This window comes from Talpa occidentalis, unplaced genomic scaffold, assembly GCF_014898055.3.
Source record: "Talpa occidentalis isolate TD23 unplaced genomic scaffold, MPIMG_talOcc4v2.1 talOcc4.5, whole genome shotgun sequence".
Classification (NCBI taxonomy): domain Eukaryota; kingdom Metazoa; phylum Chordata; class Mammalia; order Eulipotyphla; family Talpidae; genus Talpa; species Talpa occidentalis.
Window position 1 is genome coordinate 36,149,363 of NW_023604861.1, and position 18,592 is coordinate 36,167,954.

Consider the following 18,592-nt stretch of genomic DNA (forward strand, 5'->3'; position numbering starts at 1 on the left):
ATTGAGTTTACCTGATGTATATGTAGTTAGAATATACACTCTTATATGATCTGATGTGTTTTGAAATGCTTGGATACAGAATAGTTATGATGTGTGATTGCTGTTTTGAAATACTTAATATTCTCAAAATTACATGATATTTTTGGTATGTAATGCATCAGTAACTCAGAAATTCCATCAATATACCTTCTAGATACACATTACTGTTTAATACACACTGCATGTAATCCTTGAAATTATTTAAAGTAATAATGAGCTTATGGTAGCATATCAAAATATAAATGGCTAACGATCCCTTTAGCTATAATCTACCTCATTCCTTGTTGGTACCTCATTCCTTGTTGGTATTAATAGAAGAGTCATGTGTTCAGGCAGAGGTAGAATTTCCTTGAAAATTGGCACAATACAGCTGGCAAGATATTATTTTCTAATATCTGATAGTGACAGATGCAAAAGACAGTAGATTAAGGAGGTAAAATATTGAACTCTTGATGTCTGATTTCCCCAAAGAAAGCTCCAAAAATGAATAAAAATACAAAGAAACAGAGACATAACAAGACATCTGCTTCCGCACTTGTTGTTAAAACTGGTGCTCAGATGTAAAACATCAATATGTCAAATACTACTATAATTTCTAAATACATTACAGCATATTGTGAGGACAAGATTCTGACTCTCATGCTTATTTTCTGGTTTTTCATACCACTTCTTAGGATAGCTATTTTTATCATCCATTATCATTTCCAGAAGAATCAAATAAATACAATAAAATGTTTCACCTCTAATTATTACATATTTTTGTAATTTTTATTGAGGTGACACTGGCTTATAGCACTATATATGAATCATATGTTTTAACTCACATCTCTTAAAATGTATGCTACCAATCACACTTATCACCCAGGCACATGTAGTTTACCACAATGGTCCACTGGACCCCTTACACCCTCTGTTACCCATCTTTCCCTCTACCTCCAGAAGCCTTAATTCAATAGTCATATGTCTAGGATTTGTTTTGATTTGGTTTTGTCTGTTTTGTTTCCCTATATTCCAAATAAAAGTGAAATGACTTGGTGTCTGTGTTTCTCTTTCTGATACTTCACATAATCCCCTCCAGATCCATCCATGCTGTTGTAAATGGCAATTTGCCATCATTTTTGGAGTTAAGTATTATTCTCATGTGTGTTTGTGTGTGTGGGTTTGTATGTTTTTTAATTCACTCATTGTCTTTAGACATTTAGGTTCTTTTCATAACTCGGCCATTGTAAATAATGTCGCAATGATCTTAGAAAGGTAAATAGCCCTTGAGAAAACTCCATACTGTTTTCCATAAAGCAGAATCAGTCTGTATTCCCATCAAAAGTGTATGAGAGTTCCTTTTTCTCTATATCCTCACGAACACATTCTCACCTGGTCTTTTTGATATGGGCCATCCTCACAGGTATGGTATGGTTTATCTCTGTGGATTTGATTTGCACTTCCTTCATTGTAAATGATGATGAACATTTTTTTCATATATCTGTTGGAAATCTGTATGTCTCCTTTGGATAACTGTCTATGCAGTTTCAATGCAATCTTTATCATAATTTCAATGAAATTCTTCAAAGAATTAAAACAAACAATACTGAAATTAATATGTAATCACAAAAGACCAAGAATAACTAAAGCAATGCTGACAAAAAAGAACAAGTACATCATATTTCCAGACTTCAAGCTATACTACAAATCTGTAACAATCAAAACATTATGGTATCAAAATAAAAATAGAATCACAGACCAATGGAAGCGAATTGAGAGTCCAGAAGTACACCCACCCATATTTGGACAGTAAATCTATGACAAAAGAGCCAAGGAAATTACAATGGAAAAAGGGAAATATCTTCAATAAATTGTGTTGGTAAAATGGACAACCACATGCAAAAGAGTGAAAGTAAAATAGAATGCTATCTCATACCACAAACAGATGTTAACTCAAAGTAAATGAAAACTTGGATGTGAACCAGGATCCATAAAATATATAGAATAAAACATAGGCAAAATGTTCCAATACATTGGCTTCAGGAATGTCTTTGTGAACTAAACTCAAACAGCAAGAGAAACAAAAGCAAAAATAAACTAATGTCTGCACATTAGGAACACATCAAAATAAAAAGCCTATACATACTAAAATAAACTATCAATAGAACAAACACACACCATAGTTGATAGGAAAAAAAGAGTTGATCATCATACATCTGACAGTTGATGCCCAATATCCATAGAAAACTCATACAACTCAAGAAAAGAAAAAAAAAAAAAAACACCTAATAAAAATGGCACAAGAAGTCTGTTTCTTATCTGGAACTTAAAGTTGCAGATGTGAGATGACAGAAGTTGTAATCCTACTGTATCCCAAAGAGGAGTACATGGGGTGGGTAGCCACACGCAATAAGAGACCGGTTTTGAGGTTGGGTAGATTTCCACTTTCAGCTTAGTAACATTGATAAATAACCCCTGAAACTCTGTGTTCTTATCTGAAAAACAGCATAACAATACTTACAATTTTTTGTAAGTATTTTTTGAGAACTAAAAATGTGTGTACATTCCTAATGCATCATTTAACTATTACATTTTTAAAGATTACAATATAAACCTAGATTGTGGAAGATGTTTTTATTTATTCATTCCAAATGCATCAATACCCAGTTTTACTAACAGAGAACAGTGTAAAACAAATATAAAGTCTTAAAGTTTGAAAAGATATTGGTAAACTGTGGTGATTTCACAGAGCTTGGTCATGTTGATTAAATATTTATATGCTCATATAATCACTGTATCATTTGTCTTTTCATTCATTAACTCATTTAACCAAAATTATACAATACTTTTATGGTAAAGTCTCCCTAAATATTCACCAAACCTTTTTTACATTTAGCCTAAGAAACAGCTAGAGGCTGAAGCCCGTATTTCCTTACAGGTAGTGGTGACCCTGGGGCTAAGTTATAGCCAGTGAATCTGGGTAGTTGTTATGTATACTACTTCAGGCTTGTCCAGGCCGAAATTAGCATATAATCTCTATATGTTCTTCCCCTGTCTTTTGGCAGGATGTCAATTCTAAGAAACACGGTGAAGATGTACTCATTTGATCATCCAGGTCCTAAATGACTATGTGGAATAAAGAATCTTCACTGTCCATGTTGAGAAAACTGGGTTGCTACATGCAAAAGAATGAAGCTTGACTATTACCTCACACCATGCACAAAAAACAACTCAAAATGGATTAAAGAACTAGCCATAAGACATGAAACCATAAAATATATAGAAGGAAATATAGGCAAAACACTACATGACATATACATCACTAACATCTTCAAAGACACATCACTCAAAGCAGTGATAGTGAAGGCAAAGATAAACAGCTGGGACTACATCAAATTAAGGAGCTTCTGTATAGCAAAAGAGACAGTAACCAAAACAAAGAGACACCCCACCAATTGGGAGAAAATTTTTGCACACAGCACTAATGATAAAGGACTGATCACAAAAATCTACAAAGAACTGAAGAGACTCAACAAAAACAAAGTAAATAATCCAGCCAAAAAATGGACAGAAGAGCTAAAAAGAAGCTTCTCCAAAGAGGAAATGCAAATGGCCAACAGGCATATGAAAAAATGTTCAATATCACTTGTAATCAGGGAAATGCAAATCAAAACTACAATGAGATACCCTCTTATACCAGTGAGAATGGCACATATTAAAAAAAAAACAAAACAAAACTAGCAACATCAAATGTTGGCGAGGATGTGGAGAAAAAGGAACTCTCCTGCACTGCTGGTGGGAGTACAAACTGGTCCAACCACTATAGAAAGCTGTGTGGAGATTCCTCAACCTGCTAAAGATAGTACTTCCATATGATCTAGCAATTCCACTCCTCGGTATTTACCCAAAGGACACAGAAACATTAATTCAAAAGGATACCTGCACCCCTATGTTTATAGCAGCACTATTTACAATAGCTAAGCTATGGAAACAACCCAAATGCTCAAAAATAGATGACTGGATCAAGAAGATGTGGTACATATACACAATGGAATATGACTCAGCAATCAAAAAAGATAAACTCATGCAATTTGCGGCAACATGAATGGAGATGGAAGGGATCATGCTCAGCAAAATAAGCCAGGAAGAAAAAGAAAGTTACCGGATAGTCTCACTCATAGCAGGAATTTAGAAAACCTAAATAAGGGACCAGGAAAAAAAATTATAATAAATAATTATTTTTATATTATAATTATAATAAATATAATTAATAAAGATAATATAATAAATTTTATATTATAATTATAACAAATAATTATTTTTATTATAATAAAAATCAAAATCAACAAGCAGAGCTATACTACCAGTGGGCGGGCGGAGGAGGGAGTAGGATCAAAACGAGGGGGGTGGGAATTGTATGGGGACTATAACCAAGATGAAAATGCATACATTGTGCAAAAATGACAAATGATGTAAAAAATGTATACAATAAAAAAATACAAAAAAAAGAATCTTCACCATCCATTATAATTCACATAATAAGTAATAATGTTGGACTCTTCAAAAGCCACTAAGATATTAGAATTTCTATTAACAACAACCAAATTATTTTTAAAAGCTAGATACTTCTACATTCTGAACAATTTATTTTCTTAGCTCAGTGGTAAAACTGCCAGTATGTATAGGCCAAGGAGAGAAGAGGCATTTAGAAAAGGCTTGTAAGAGAAGCAACTGCCATCTGTTTGGCAGATTTAGTTATAGTGAAGATGTACGAAGGTGTCCCAGAGAGAAAAAAACATGGCATGGGAAACGATAGCGGGCACCTATGTAGCTCTACCTCTATAGCAACTACATATCTAGGTAACATGGTGCAGGTATTCATGAGTAGTGTTCATCTATCAGATACTGGTTATCCTTAAGGAAAGCAAGAGCAGCATTCAGCAATTCTTTTGCTGGTTTGTGAGTGTATGTACTCCTTGTTTTTGTATCCAGTCTTAGTGATATTCTGCTGGTTTTAAATTCATTCTCTGGTACACACCCATATTGAATAAATTTCTCCTGGTAACAAATACAATATATTAAATTCTAGTGATTTTCAATTCATAACCAGATACTCTCTGGCCTTCAAGTAGAAATGAACACATGCTCTAAAGTGAAAAAGTCTGAGCTCTCGTTTCTCTGCCACTTATTGTGTTATATTAAGGTAAATATCAACCTCACTTGTCTCAGTTGATTCATGAGAAAATAGACTTCATCTTCTCATCTCTAAACTCTTTCACATTATAAACTCTTGGCAGTGTGATTTACATGCAGCTGGGGAATCCTGGGACGAATCTCATTATTATTCCTCTCTCAAAAACAAGTTGTTATTTTGGCTTTCTGAGTTACCTCATCCACATTTCATAGGTCTACTACAAATCCATTCTCCCTGTCTTCTTACTAATTTTGCTTCCACTGTAAAATAATTTTACTGGTTAGACCAATACTCTGCAGATGAATAAACCATAGAAAAATAATTAGAGACTAAGTCATTGCTGAAAGGATAAAGTGTCAGGCTAAATTATAACTACTAACTTTGATGTTGGAAAAAGGAGAGTTTTCTCTTACTTCCTTTTCTCCAGTGATTCTGTTGCTATTTTCTAAAGAGATCGTGTGTTTTGAGATGGGGAAGGTGGTGGGAATTGAATACAAATCTATGAAATTTTTACAAACTCCATTATCATTGCATAAATTTATGATCAACCACCCAGTTTTAAAATATACAGAATCCTCATATTTGAAGAGAAGTTTAAAGAACATCAATTTTCTTAAATGGTTTGTTTTCTCTCAAAACTGAACATTTAAATTAAAAATATATGCCATATAACCCTTTAATAATATAGAGTATTTGAATTCAGCTTGTAGAATTTCCTATTTGAGACAAACCTCTAATGCAGAAAAACAATATAGTTATATGGTTAATTCCTTACCATTCATTTTATTTCATGCAATATCACATTCTAATATCAATCCTCTATTTCTCTTGATGACTCTCCTACAATGCATATTAAATCAATGAATGATTACATGCATGGGTGGTATAAATGATGCACTCTACCTAATTCAAAATCTAATAACCAAAAGTGGTTTCTATGTGAATTTTTTAAAAGATAGATTTAGACATAACATGGTGTTGTGTTCAGTATTCATTAGGGGAATAAATGGGCTTCTGAAGTTTTGTAAAGACAACTATTTCTGTTAAATCTTGGTAATGTTTTTGTTTTTAAGTTCTTAAACTATTGATTCAATACAACTGTTACTTAAGTTAATAATAATGTAATTGAAAATTACAATTAATGTAATTGAAGAATTCACACAATTAAATGGATGATTTAGTTGCAATGTTTTATTTGGTAAACATTATCCTGACTAATTTTCTATATTTGTCAATTCACAATAAAATTTTTCAAACTGATTTCCCCCTATAGATATCAACTATGCCAATGCATAGTTACATATTCACCATACTGACGTTTTTCTTTTTCAGATTTATTTATTTATGTATACAAAAACCAGGGTATAGGCCAGATGTGTAGGAGGGTGAGAGGATTCACCAGAAACAGAGCAGGGAACAGAAAAAGCAGACTGACTGAAATAGACTGCTGAGGGGAGCAGTGGGCGAGACAGGACAGGTCTGCCATGCCATGTGGGTATCTTGCCAGCCGTTAAGGATTGAACCCGCACTGCAGAATCTGAGGACAGCTTCACAGCGCTGTACTCAACCGCCTGTGCCACCAGGGGAGGCCCCGTACTGACTTTTAAACATAACATAATCTTTATACATTTACAATACCCCCCTTCCTGAAGTGAATAATAATGTTACTGTAACAGAACTAATAAAAATAGCAATAATGATATATAATGCTTGCTCTGCACCACATACTCTATAATAACTTTACATTGACATATTTAATCCTCCAAAAGACCAATGGAATAGGAATACTATTTGAGGTATAATAGAACTGGAGGTTAAAAAAGGAGGTGGGGGGCTGCCTTGGTAGTGCAAGGGTTAAAGTCAGCAATATCAAGCTATCACCAGTCACTGTGGCCAGCCAGGGAGCTGACCCACATGGTGCAGCAGACCTCTGCTATCTCACCCACTTTCCCCTCAGCAGTGTATTTCAGTAGATCCACCTGTTTTGCTACCCACTCTGTCTCTGGTGAGTCCTCTCACTCCCCACACCTCTGGCCTATACCCCAGCTTTTGTATGCATACATAAACATAAACCTTTTTTTAAAAAAGTGGGTTAAGGAATGTTTCATTTCTGAAAAGACAAATTTAGTAGGAAAGTAAACAAAAGTCACAAAAGTAGAGAAGGTAAAAAAGTATGAAAATCTGGTATTTGTTTGCAAAACTAAATATCCTGAAACACATAAACACTCTGCAAAGTTGGGGAAGGAAAAAAATGAAGGTATTGCAGGGAGAGGTGGTGTGCTTTGAAAATACAAGGTGAAAAGCAGGGACTTGTAAATTCCCTTTGCATAGCATGGGACAAAGGCACATATCTGTAAGTTCTAGGTAAGAAAAAGGCTTTTCTATATAAAAGCCAGAAGTCAGGTAACTCCTATGATGCCACAAAGCCCAAATGAGGAGAGGGCAAAGTACATATATGAAGACAGACCCATAGATACTCCATATCTATAATGGCATAGAATAAACAGTGAGATCTATGTTTCTCAGTGAGAGGTTCCACATGTATTGATAGAATACTGGACACCAGGCCTCCCTGGTGGCGCAAGGATTAAGATGCAACCTATGAAGCTATCCACAGCCACTACAGCACGAGTTCCATCCCCAGCCAAGAGCCACCCACATGGCGCAGCAGACCTCTCCTGACTCGCCCGCTGCTCCCCTCAGCAGTGTATTTAGGTCATTGTGCCTGTTCTGTTCCGCACTCTGCCTCTGGTGAATTTTCTCACCCGCCCCCCCCACGCCTCTGGCCTGTACCCCAGCTCTTGTATGCACAAAAAAAAAATACTAAAAAAAGAATACTGGACACCTCTTTGTAAAATATATAGTGATAGGAAAGAGAAAATACAGGTGTCACACTTATTCAGTGGGAGTTGAATGCCAACAATTAAATAAGAGTACATTTTTTGACTTCCCAACTGATTTTAGGTATGCATTCCTAAAACTATAAAAAAAAACTCTATTACTGCACATAGGTTAGTGACTGACATTCCTACATTCATGTATAGATGAAAAAATGCTCTCTTGAGAACAACACTGCTAAAATGAGTGAACCAAAGCTTTACCTGTGTAACCACAATACTTGATGGAATTAACTTTTGAAGGTTTACATATAGAAAAATGAAACTGGATTGCTATCTTAACCCTATGTTATACCACTACAAAAATTAACTCAAAAATTAAATAAAGACTTAAAAGTAAGACCTGATACTTTCAAAGTTCTTTCAACAAACTTAAAATATAATCTATGGAAAGGGAGAAAGTATTTGTAAACTACATATCAGTGGTTGAGATCGCAAATATGCAAAAAAAAAAAAAAAAACCAACTTGCACAATTAATGGAAATAGAAAAAATGATTTAAAAGTAGGCATACTTTTTCCCCAAAGAAGACATCCAAATAGCCAACAGGCACATGAAAAGATGTTCAATATCACTAATCATCAGAGAAAAGCAAATCAAAAACACAAACAGACATCATTTCATATATGTTAGGATGTTTATCATCTAGAAGATAAAACAGCAAATATTGATGAGGGCATGGAGTAAAAGGAATACTTGCACACTGTTAGTGGGAATGTATATTTGTGCAGCCACTCTGGAAAACAGAATGGAGATTCCTAAAAATAAAAACTAGAACTACCATATGATACAACAATTTTCATATCTGGATATATATAGTCACAGAAAATGTGAAAAGAATATTAAAGACATTTATGAATAGCAAAACTGAGGCTTCCTACAAGTCAGGAAAGAGGCTTCACCAGAAAACAATTATGCTGACAAGCGAATCTCACTCTTCAAGCCTCCAGAAATCTAAGAAAATAAATATCTGTTGTTCAAGTCACCCAGTCTGTGATATTTTGTTATGGCAGTGTGAACAACTATAATATACAGAATTATAATAGTTTCTCTCATCCAAAGTTTTGCCTTCTGTGGTATTAAGTTAGTGTCTTTGTTTGGGTTGCTATAATAAATTATAAACCAAGTGGCTTACAAGCAACAGGAATTTACTCACAGTTTAGGAGGCTGAAGTCTAATATCATGGTACTGGCATAGTTAGCCTTTCAGGAGAGCCTTCTTCCAGATTGCAGACTTTCAACTTTTCCATGTATCCTCACATGATGGAGAGAAGAGAGGAATCAAGCTTTCCAGAGACTATTATTAGGGCACTAATTCCATTCATGAGGTATCCACCTTATGACATTATCTAATTCTTTATCACCACCTAAAGGCCCTACTTCTTAACACCATCACACCGAGAAAAGGGTTTTTTGTTTTTTTTTTTTTAAAGATTTATTTATTTAATTATTTATACAAGCACTGGGCACAGTCAGAAGTGCGGGAGGGTGAGAGAATTCACCAGAGCCAGAGCGGGGAGCAGAGCAGGCAGAAGGACCGAAGTACACTGCTGAGGGGAGCAGCGGGCGGCAGGAGAGGTCTACGAGCCATGTGGGACCCTCCCCAGTGGCCGGGGATCGAACCGGCGCAGCGGAGGCTGCGGGCAGCCTCGCAGCCCAGCGCTCAACCGCTGCACCACCGGGGAGGCCCCGAGAAAAGGGTTTTTAACATGAATTTGGAGGGGATGAAAATAGTCAGTTCTTAACAGTTGGTCAGGAAAAATTAGGCAGTTAAGGATTATAGAAACAAATAGAACATATCTTTGGTATGTTTTCAACAGTTTTGTATCCTATTTTAATAAAACTCCATAGTCAATCTAATGAGCACTTCCTATTGAAAACCACTGCCCTACAAGTAGATACTAGGTTCAAATTAAAGAGCTAAAGTTGAAAACAATTTGATGTTTTAAAAAGAATAGCTAAAATTATGATTAATGACATTCTGACATTCTGATGTTGTTGCCTGCTATCACTCAGGAAAAGCACCACTAGTACTCAGTAAATAGAAAGATCATGGAGGGCCTCCCCTGGTGGCTCAGTGGTTGAGCACTGGGCTGCGAAGCTGCCCTCTGCAGAACCAGTTCTATTCCCGGCTGCCAGCGAGGGTCCCACATGGTGCGCAGACCTCTCCTGCAGCGCCCGCTGCTCCCCTCCACAGTGTATTTAGTTGGTCTGCCTGTTCTGTTCCCCGCTCTGGCTCTGATGAATTCTCTTGCCCTCCAGTGCTTCTGACTGTACCCAGTACTTGCATAAATAAATAAATAAATCTTTCAAAAAAGAAAAAGAAAGAAAGGAGGGATGGAGGAAGGGAGGAAGGAAGGAAGGAAGATCATGGAGAGGAAAGTCATTAAAAAATCTAAGACTTTCCCATAGAGCATACATTGGCTTTATAACATTATACTTCTGCAAATTTAAACAAGGTAAGGCTAAGAATCTCTTGAGAATTGACAATTCTAGGGAAAAAATCAAGAGCAACTTAACAAATAAACCTACTTATTTTTAGCACATCCCTTTATGATGTGAGAGTATACAAATCATGATATTTTCCAGTGCCTTCGGAGAAAACTCAAAGAGAGCTTTGGGTATAAAAAATGTCCTGAGATTTTTACTTTAAGTTCTACTGAATATACAGTTTAATTTTAGAAATGCAAAGTAAAAAAAAAAAAAAAAAAAAAAAGGTGCCTGAGAAGATTTGGCATGTGATTATGTAGGATCATGGTTTATTTAGAAATAAACTTGGTTTTCTATTTCTTCAAAGTGATAATTAAATATTCCAAAATAAAACAGAGGAGGTAATAATATTGTAAAAAGTCATTTGTTTCAAAAATGAGAAAACTCTGTTCTCAGATATGTAGAGACATAACAAAAAGTCATTGTAAAGCATAAAAAAATTTCCTGGTAAAACACAGAATCTTAATCTAAATAGATTATATATAGGGTAAAGAGAAATTTTATAACATCTTATTAAGAGCAGATAAATATCATAAGATAATGTCAATTTAACAGGGAGGATAACACATTCTAATTTTGCATCAACATAATAATTGAACCCAAGTAATCACAGCTCTTTATGGAAAAATATTAAGAATAAACCCATCAAAATTTTAGCCAACTTTGACCATAGCAAATGAATTTTTTTTCTCTGCAAATCTATAGCTTTCCTTACTGACTCAGGTTTTGTCTTTCACCTTCTTCTTACTCAGGGGCAATCAGTCATTTTTCTTTCCTACAAAACTATTCTTTCTTTACGCTCTTAAACATCTTGTATACGTTCACACAGTTATTTTTCTCCACCAATGTTACTCCTAGCATTGACTCATTTACATATACCAATTCATACTTCTAACCAAAATGACTATTTCACAAAGCAATCTAAAGTTTGGTTAATTTTGGACTTTCATATATCAGTATTTATATCAGATTAACAAAGTTTGTGGATATGTATCCAATATTTTCTATAGCCAGATATATCTCTTACATTATGAAACTTCTCAAATTGACAGAAATGAACAAGTTTATTTACAGATCCAAATACATAGCTGTCCTTACCATAAATACAAATAGTAAAATTAAATAAAATTGTACCTAGACTTAATGCTTCAGTATTCTATTTTACTTAGAAATGACCAATATATTAATAGATGCCATTAATTTAATGTTAGTCTATGATTTTATGCTTACTAAAACTCTTAGAACTTGTCTTCATGCTTATATATTAAAAACATAATATTGACATGGTTTGAGATTAATGTGAATGGCAATTCAATTTGATTAAATGCAAATATACTTTATCTTATATATATATATATATATATTTTTAAAGATTTATTTATACATACAAGAGCTGGGGTACAGGCCAGAGGTGCGGGGGTGAGAGGATTCACCAGAAACAGAGTGGGGAACAGAACAGGCAGATTAACTGAAATACACTGCTGAGGGGAGCAGCAGGCGAGGCAGGAGAGGTCTGCTGCGCCATGTGGGTAGCTCGCTGGCCGGGGATCGAACTAGTGGTGCAGTGGCTGTGGATAGCTTCATAGGCTGCGTCTTAACCTCTTGTGCACCAGAGAGGCCCTATCTTATATTTTTAAACACTACATAGGAGTTGGTTAGCAAAAATATTTCCATGTAGATACAAATGTATGCTAGTACTATATACAATATTGATAACATAGCTGTTTTCATTAAACCAAAAATTACTAAACAAATCCATGTCACCAAAATTTCACCTAAAATATGTGAATTTGGATTCTTAAAATGTTTGAGTTATTTTTAATTAATACTCTCCTAGCGCAATGAAACTATTATGTTTGATTTTTCTATTTTCTGTGAAATTTTGTAATATTCTTATATTAGCATGTAATCACCCACACACACACACAAAAAAAATGAATCTGAATAGAGCTAGATTCTTAAGATTCTTTTTAATCTAGTTAATAACTATCATCAGTCAGTAGGGATACTTTACACACCCACACAGAGGCTAATAACTTTCTAATTTATCAATTCAAAAAGAGACAGAAAGAGGGAAAGAAATCTTACTGCTTCAATACTAAATTTCAGTTGTGAGTCAAGTGTGAACACAAAACTCAACAGTAGCTTAGTTTTGTAAGTGAGTGAATCAAGATATACACTTTTTGATGGGCATTAATTTCTCAATTTTCTAGATCAAAAGTTAAAATGAGTCAAATTGAAAAAAACTACAAAAGAATATTCTGTCATTTTTAAGCATCAGAGAATAGAACTATGTAAACAATTTACAGAGGTCATCTAGTGACAGGGTCTATAAACAAATTCTACATTGTAAAAATTTGTTGGATTTTAACAAGATAAATAATATAATTATTAAGGTTTAAATTTAAAATTTGAAAAATAGGGAGTCGGTGAAATCCCATTGCTATCTTAGATTGACCTCTAGAAACTAAGAAAAGATGCATTTGATTTTATACTGAGGAGGTTCACTTCCCTGCTAACAATGGTTACAAGTAGGTGGATCCATTAGGCATCTCAATGAAAGACTTCTAAAACTGCTAAAAGATACTGTTCAGAAAAGAATAGAATAATGAAAATTAGCAAGTGTTAAAGACTGAGGTTTGTGTATGTGATGCGAATGAATAAGCAGATGCCATGAAATGTTCAAAGGCAAACTGAAGCACAATGTATATGGATTAAAGGAACTACTGAAATGAGTTGCAAATTTATTAACTTCCTTAAGACCTAGCATCCCCTGTGCTGCTAATTCTTTTACAACTGATTTGATTCAGTCTAATTGAGCTCTTGACACTAGATATTGTTTATACATGGCCATAGCTTATCCTCTTAATAAGTTATTTTATTGTCTCAATATCTGTAATTAAACCTGTACTATAACTTCCGATGGTCCCAAATGATGTTTCAGCTCAGACTGCATGACAGAATAGAGTGAGATTATTACTCTATTGTAATCAAGTCCCTTTTACTAAAAAAGGCACATAGTACCCAAATCAAGCAATAATGTTCCTGAATTCTGAATATGGAGCTTTCATTTGCACAGTAGGTCTTTCCTCAACATACAGAAGAATTTATGAAAACATGTCTGTTTTTTAGAGATCCAACCTATCTGTTTATAGAAACCATGGTAAAAGAGGAATATAAGCAGAATCTTAATAAGAAATACAAACTTGTATTGATCTGCATCAAGATAGAAAAAGGTAGAAACTGCTATGGAAATTGAAGAGTGTGAGTATTAATCAGAAAGGGCAAAGAAAGTTGAACATGACTAAAAGTTACTGAAATATAGGGTTCAGCATTTTTGCCTCCAAGACTTTCTTTCCCAAACTGTCAATTTTGAGCCACATTCCCAGTATTTCCTACTTGTTACTCTGTCTCTAGACTTTCCTGCTTCCCTTGTTCCAGAAATTTCTGTCTCTTCTTTCTATAATCTCTTCTAAAATCCTGGCTTCTTACATTGGTGATACACAGATTTTTCCTTTTCCTTCTTTCCTTTCATCTGTTGACCAGTGTAAAGGTTATTTATATTAGCAATCACATTGTTTTTCCTACACTTTCACTAACTTGAGTTAGGAAGAGTAGGCAAGAACTGAAAGAAAAGTAGACAAAACCAGAGGAAAGTTTTTATCTGTTCCTAAATTCTTTCCTGTTAAGTCTGAGAAAGTTTCAACAGCCACAGATGAAAACAAGCGAGGGCCTCCCCTGATTTCTGAGTATAACGGTGAACGCCTTCAGGGCACATTTTGCAGAAAGTCTTGAAATATGGTTGCTGGCTGCTCACAGAATTTCTGGCTGGGCTTCATGCTTTCAGGTCTGCCTTCATTGTCAGGTTTGATGATTAATAAAACTTTTGTGTCAATTGCACTTCTAATGGCTTGAATTATTGTTTGGTCACCAAAATGAGTAAGACAAATATTGGATGATTTCATTCATATATATATATAAAGAGAGAGAGAGAGAGAAGAAACTGACAAAACTGAATGAAAACATACCCAAGGGCTATGACTAGAGAATTAAGGCTACTAGCTGGAGAATGAGAGGGGGTAAGAGCAAAGGTGGGAGGGGACCCAATGTCCTATTATGGGTGCTTTGATGGTGGGGGTGGTATAGTAACATACATCTCAGGAGGTATGAATCTAGTCCCCTAATTCATATACAGTGTCATATCCAATGTTACCTCAATAAAGAAAAAATGTATAAAATATAAATAAAAAGAAAGAATAACCAGTCATTACAGTAATAAATGAGCAAAATAATAATAATAATAAAGTCATCTAGTAGCAGGAATTGCTGTAGTAGGTAGTGCTTTTGCACAGGTGTAAGTGTGTAGTATGTATTATACAGGTGTATAAATTGTACAGGTGTATAAATCCTATGGAATGTTTCTGCAGACTCATGCAGCACTTTGGAACATGGAAAGACCATCTTTAATGGTAACATCAGCTGGTGATAGGGCATATATGCACAGTGTAGATTCCAGGTCTTTGAAATGGTTTCAGGTTGGATAGTATCTTAATTACATCATCTTCACTGGTGACTTAAATATGAATAGCTTGTTTTCTCTGCTTTTTGCAAGCAAAAAATATGCAGTAATATGGCATTGTGTTTTTCCTTATCATGGAATATGTATCAGTCAGATTCTAATTTTTTCCCATTTTTTTTTCCAATTGAATAGCACAAATTCTATTCATCCTTATATATTTGTAAAGATATATGGTCTTGTACCATATTTATTTAAGAAACTTAAATATTTCTATTTCTCTCCTTGGACTGTGAAAGAAATTTTGTAGATGGAATCTAAGCTAAGACATATAATACAAATTAAATGTCCTCAAACTGAGCTGACAGTTGACCACCTATTAAAGCTGTTAATCCCTCATCCTTCTCTGCAGGAAAACATCCTAACAAAAGGAAATGCTCAGAAGAGAAATGCAAATCAAAAAAAAAAAAAAGCAATCTGAAAACCTCAGACCTATGAGAATGACTTATTCAAAATAAGAAACAGTAAATATTAGGAGATTATAGAGAGAGGGGAACCTTTATAAACTGTTGGTGGAAATGTGAACTAGTGCAGTCATTGTGGAAAGCAGTATGAAGATCCCTCAGAAATTAAAAATAGAAATTCCAAATGATTCAGTTATCTCACTTTTGGATATTTACTAAAAACATTTTTGAAAAAACACTAATTCAAAGATATCTATGGACCTTCATATTTATTGCAAGATCATTTATAATAGTGAAAAGCTAGCAACAACATAAATATGCATCAACAGATCACTGGATAAAGAAGATGTGGATATATAAAAAATAGAACACTACTTAGTTATAAAAATAAAAATATTAAACCCTGCTATTTGCAACAATATACATGGACCTAGAGGGTAACAGACTTAGAGAAATAAGTTTGATGGATAAAAATAGATTATTCATTTGCATGACAAAGAAACCAAATGAATGAATTAAATAAACTTTTTAGACTTGTAGAATTAATTTCACTGTAAATATTATTCTGGACATTTTTCCAGATTTCCAGAATAATAGAACTTTTCCAGTATGTTTCACTTCAGTATGTGGAACAATAGTATACTAGTATTTATGGTTTATGGTAAGTCAGAATAGAAATAACACTCCCTTGTCCTCCCACTGTAGCAGCATGACTCAGGGCTACCTGAGGGTTACAAACTCATAAGGGGTGCATATTCTAAAAGGGTCCGACCATGCACGTGCACAAAGGAATAAAAAAAATACTTTTAGTGTGAAAGATCTTTAATTGTTTGTGTATGGGGGGAGAGAGAGCAAGGAGATGGAGAGGGAAGAATGAGAGCAGGAGAGGAGAGAAGATTTCAAATTACTCAATGCCCTGTTGGGTAAATGACCAGGCCTAGCCCGAAGTGTGGCAACTGAAGCCCAAAATATTTTTACAAGTCTATGGAACTTTCTGGTGGAGAATCACAGAGGTCTCAGAGGGCTGGGATGGAAGGAGAGAACTGAAATTCAAAATGTATCATATAATCTACCTTGAAGTCAAAATAATGTCAGCTATAGTCTCTGTCAAAACACTTAAGTTTTAGGAGCAACCTCTCACATGTCCCTTTTCCTCATCTCCACTTGAAGTCTTTCCTCTATATATCTCACACATTCCCTAATTCCACCTCTTATATATACATTATGCTCCTGCCCAGCTGTAGAAGTTCAGTTCATAGACTGCTGGGAAAGGTTGGGACATGTAGTCTAAGGCAGTTGTATGTAAGTGGAGGACAGACAGACTTGGATGGATGAAAGAATAGATAAGTGTCATATATATATATATATATATATATATATATATATATACACACACACACACACACGTATATATATGCGTGTGTGTGTGTGTGTTTATATATAGTGAATGAGAGTGAGAGCGATCTAATATAAGAATATATAGATGTGGAGAGAAGGGGAAGAATAAGTAGATTTTTTTTTCAGAGAATTATTCAGTAGATTCTTATATACAACAAAACTAAATATAAGGCTTTAGGAATGAAAAAAAATGACAAAAATAACATCATACTAGACTATGTGGGCAGATGACACTTATAAAACAAATTTTAAGATGATTTCCCCATCAAAGTATACCTTTTCAGCAAGTTTAATTAAAGCAAAAAGTCATTAATATAGTCTCTCTTTGTCAGGTAACTCTGGTTTTTATTTTTAATTTTTATGAAGAAGTTAAAAATATCATTTTGCAATTTAAGCTTTCAATTTCTGAACTGTACAAAGATTCTTCTTGCTTTAAAAATAATGTGTTTTTTGTGAGGTGCTGTAGGGCTTTGTTATTAGTACAAAGCTCAAAGTGCTTAAAAAGGCTATTGTGTTGAGAGTTGCCTGACTAAAAGGTAACAAAATGTGGCTTTTTTTTTTTTAAGATTTATTTATTTATTTATACAAGCACTGGACACAGTCAGAAGCGCAGGAGGGTGAGAGAATTCACCAGAGCCAGAGCGGGGAGCATAACAGGCAGACCGATGAAGTATACTGCTGAGGGGAGCAGCGGGCGCTGCAGGAGAGGTCTGTGCGCCATGTGGGACCCTAGCCCGGCTGGGGATCAAACTGGCACTGCAGAGGCTGTGGGCAGCTTCGCAACTCAGCGCTCAACTGCTGTGCCACCAGGGAGACCCAACTAAATGTTTTTAAGGCAGTGATAGTTACCCAAGGGCCAGATACTAAACAAGAGCAACTACAGCAAGACCTTAAAGCTTTTATTTCAAATATGTTGACAACTTTTGTAATCCTTGAAAACATCGTATTTAATCTGTGCACTGTTTTTCTCTTTTTGGTAAACTATAGAATTTAGATCAAGAACACCAATGTTGGGCCTCCCTGGTGGCACAAGGGGTTGAGCGCAGCGCTGTGAAGCTGTCCACAGCCTCTGCTCATGAGTTTGATCCCTGGCCCAGAAGCCATCCACATGGCACAGCAGACCTTTCTGTCTTGCCTGTTGTTCACCTCAGCAGTGTATTTCAGTCAGTCTGCCAGCTCTGTTCCCCACTCTGTCTCTGGTGAATCCTCTCACCTCCCACACCTCTGGCCTGTACAACAGTTCTTGTAATCATAAATAAATAAATCTTTAAAAAAAAAAGTATACCAATGTTAACTAAGAATTTAAATTTTCCTAGGCACTGATACCTGCAATGTGTAGATGTGTATTTCCAATCAGCTATTATATCCTTCACTTATGAAACTTATTTTCTAACTAACTACTCTCCTCTTATGAAAACTGGGAGAATTTTTTTTATAAATAATTCTTTAACATTTTCCACAAAATTAGGCATTTCCTTAAAGCACACTCTACCACCTATAATTTATATAAAATAGAGAAAGATACAGAAAGTAGCTAGAAATAATATGAAAATTTATTTTACAAGTTGCCTATTTTCAGGTAATTTTAATATATAAATTAGGTGCTAGAAAGTTGTG

The 18,592-nt window shown here is 34.8% G+C and overlaps 1 long non-coding RNA gene across 1 annotated transcript in view; it reads right to left on the bottom strand.

Moving 5' to 3' along the window:
• Window positions 1-9,334: 9,334 nt before the first annotated feature.
• LOC129146856 (uncharacterized) overlaps window positions 9,335-18,592 on the bottom strand; it is a 152,648-nt gene continuing 143,390 nt past the window's right edge. The window contains exon 3 of the long non-coding RNA XR_008554140.1: window positions 9,335-9,362. This is a non-coding gene — a long non-coding RNA (uncharacterized LOC129146856). The remainder of the gene's footprint in view (window positions 9,363-18,592) is intronic.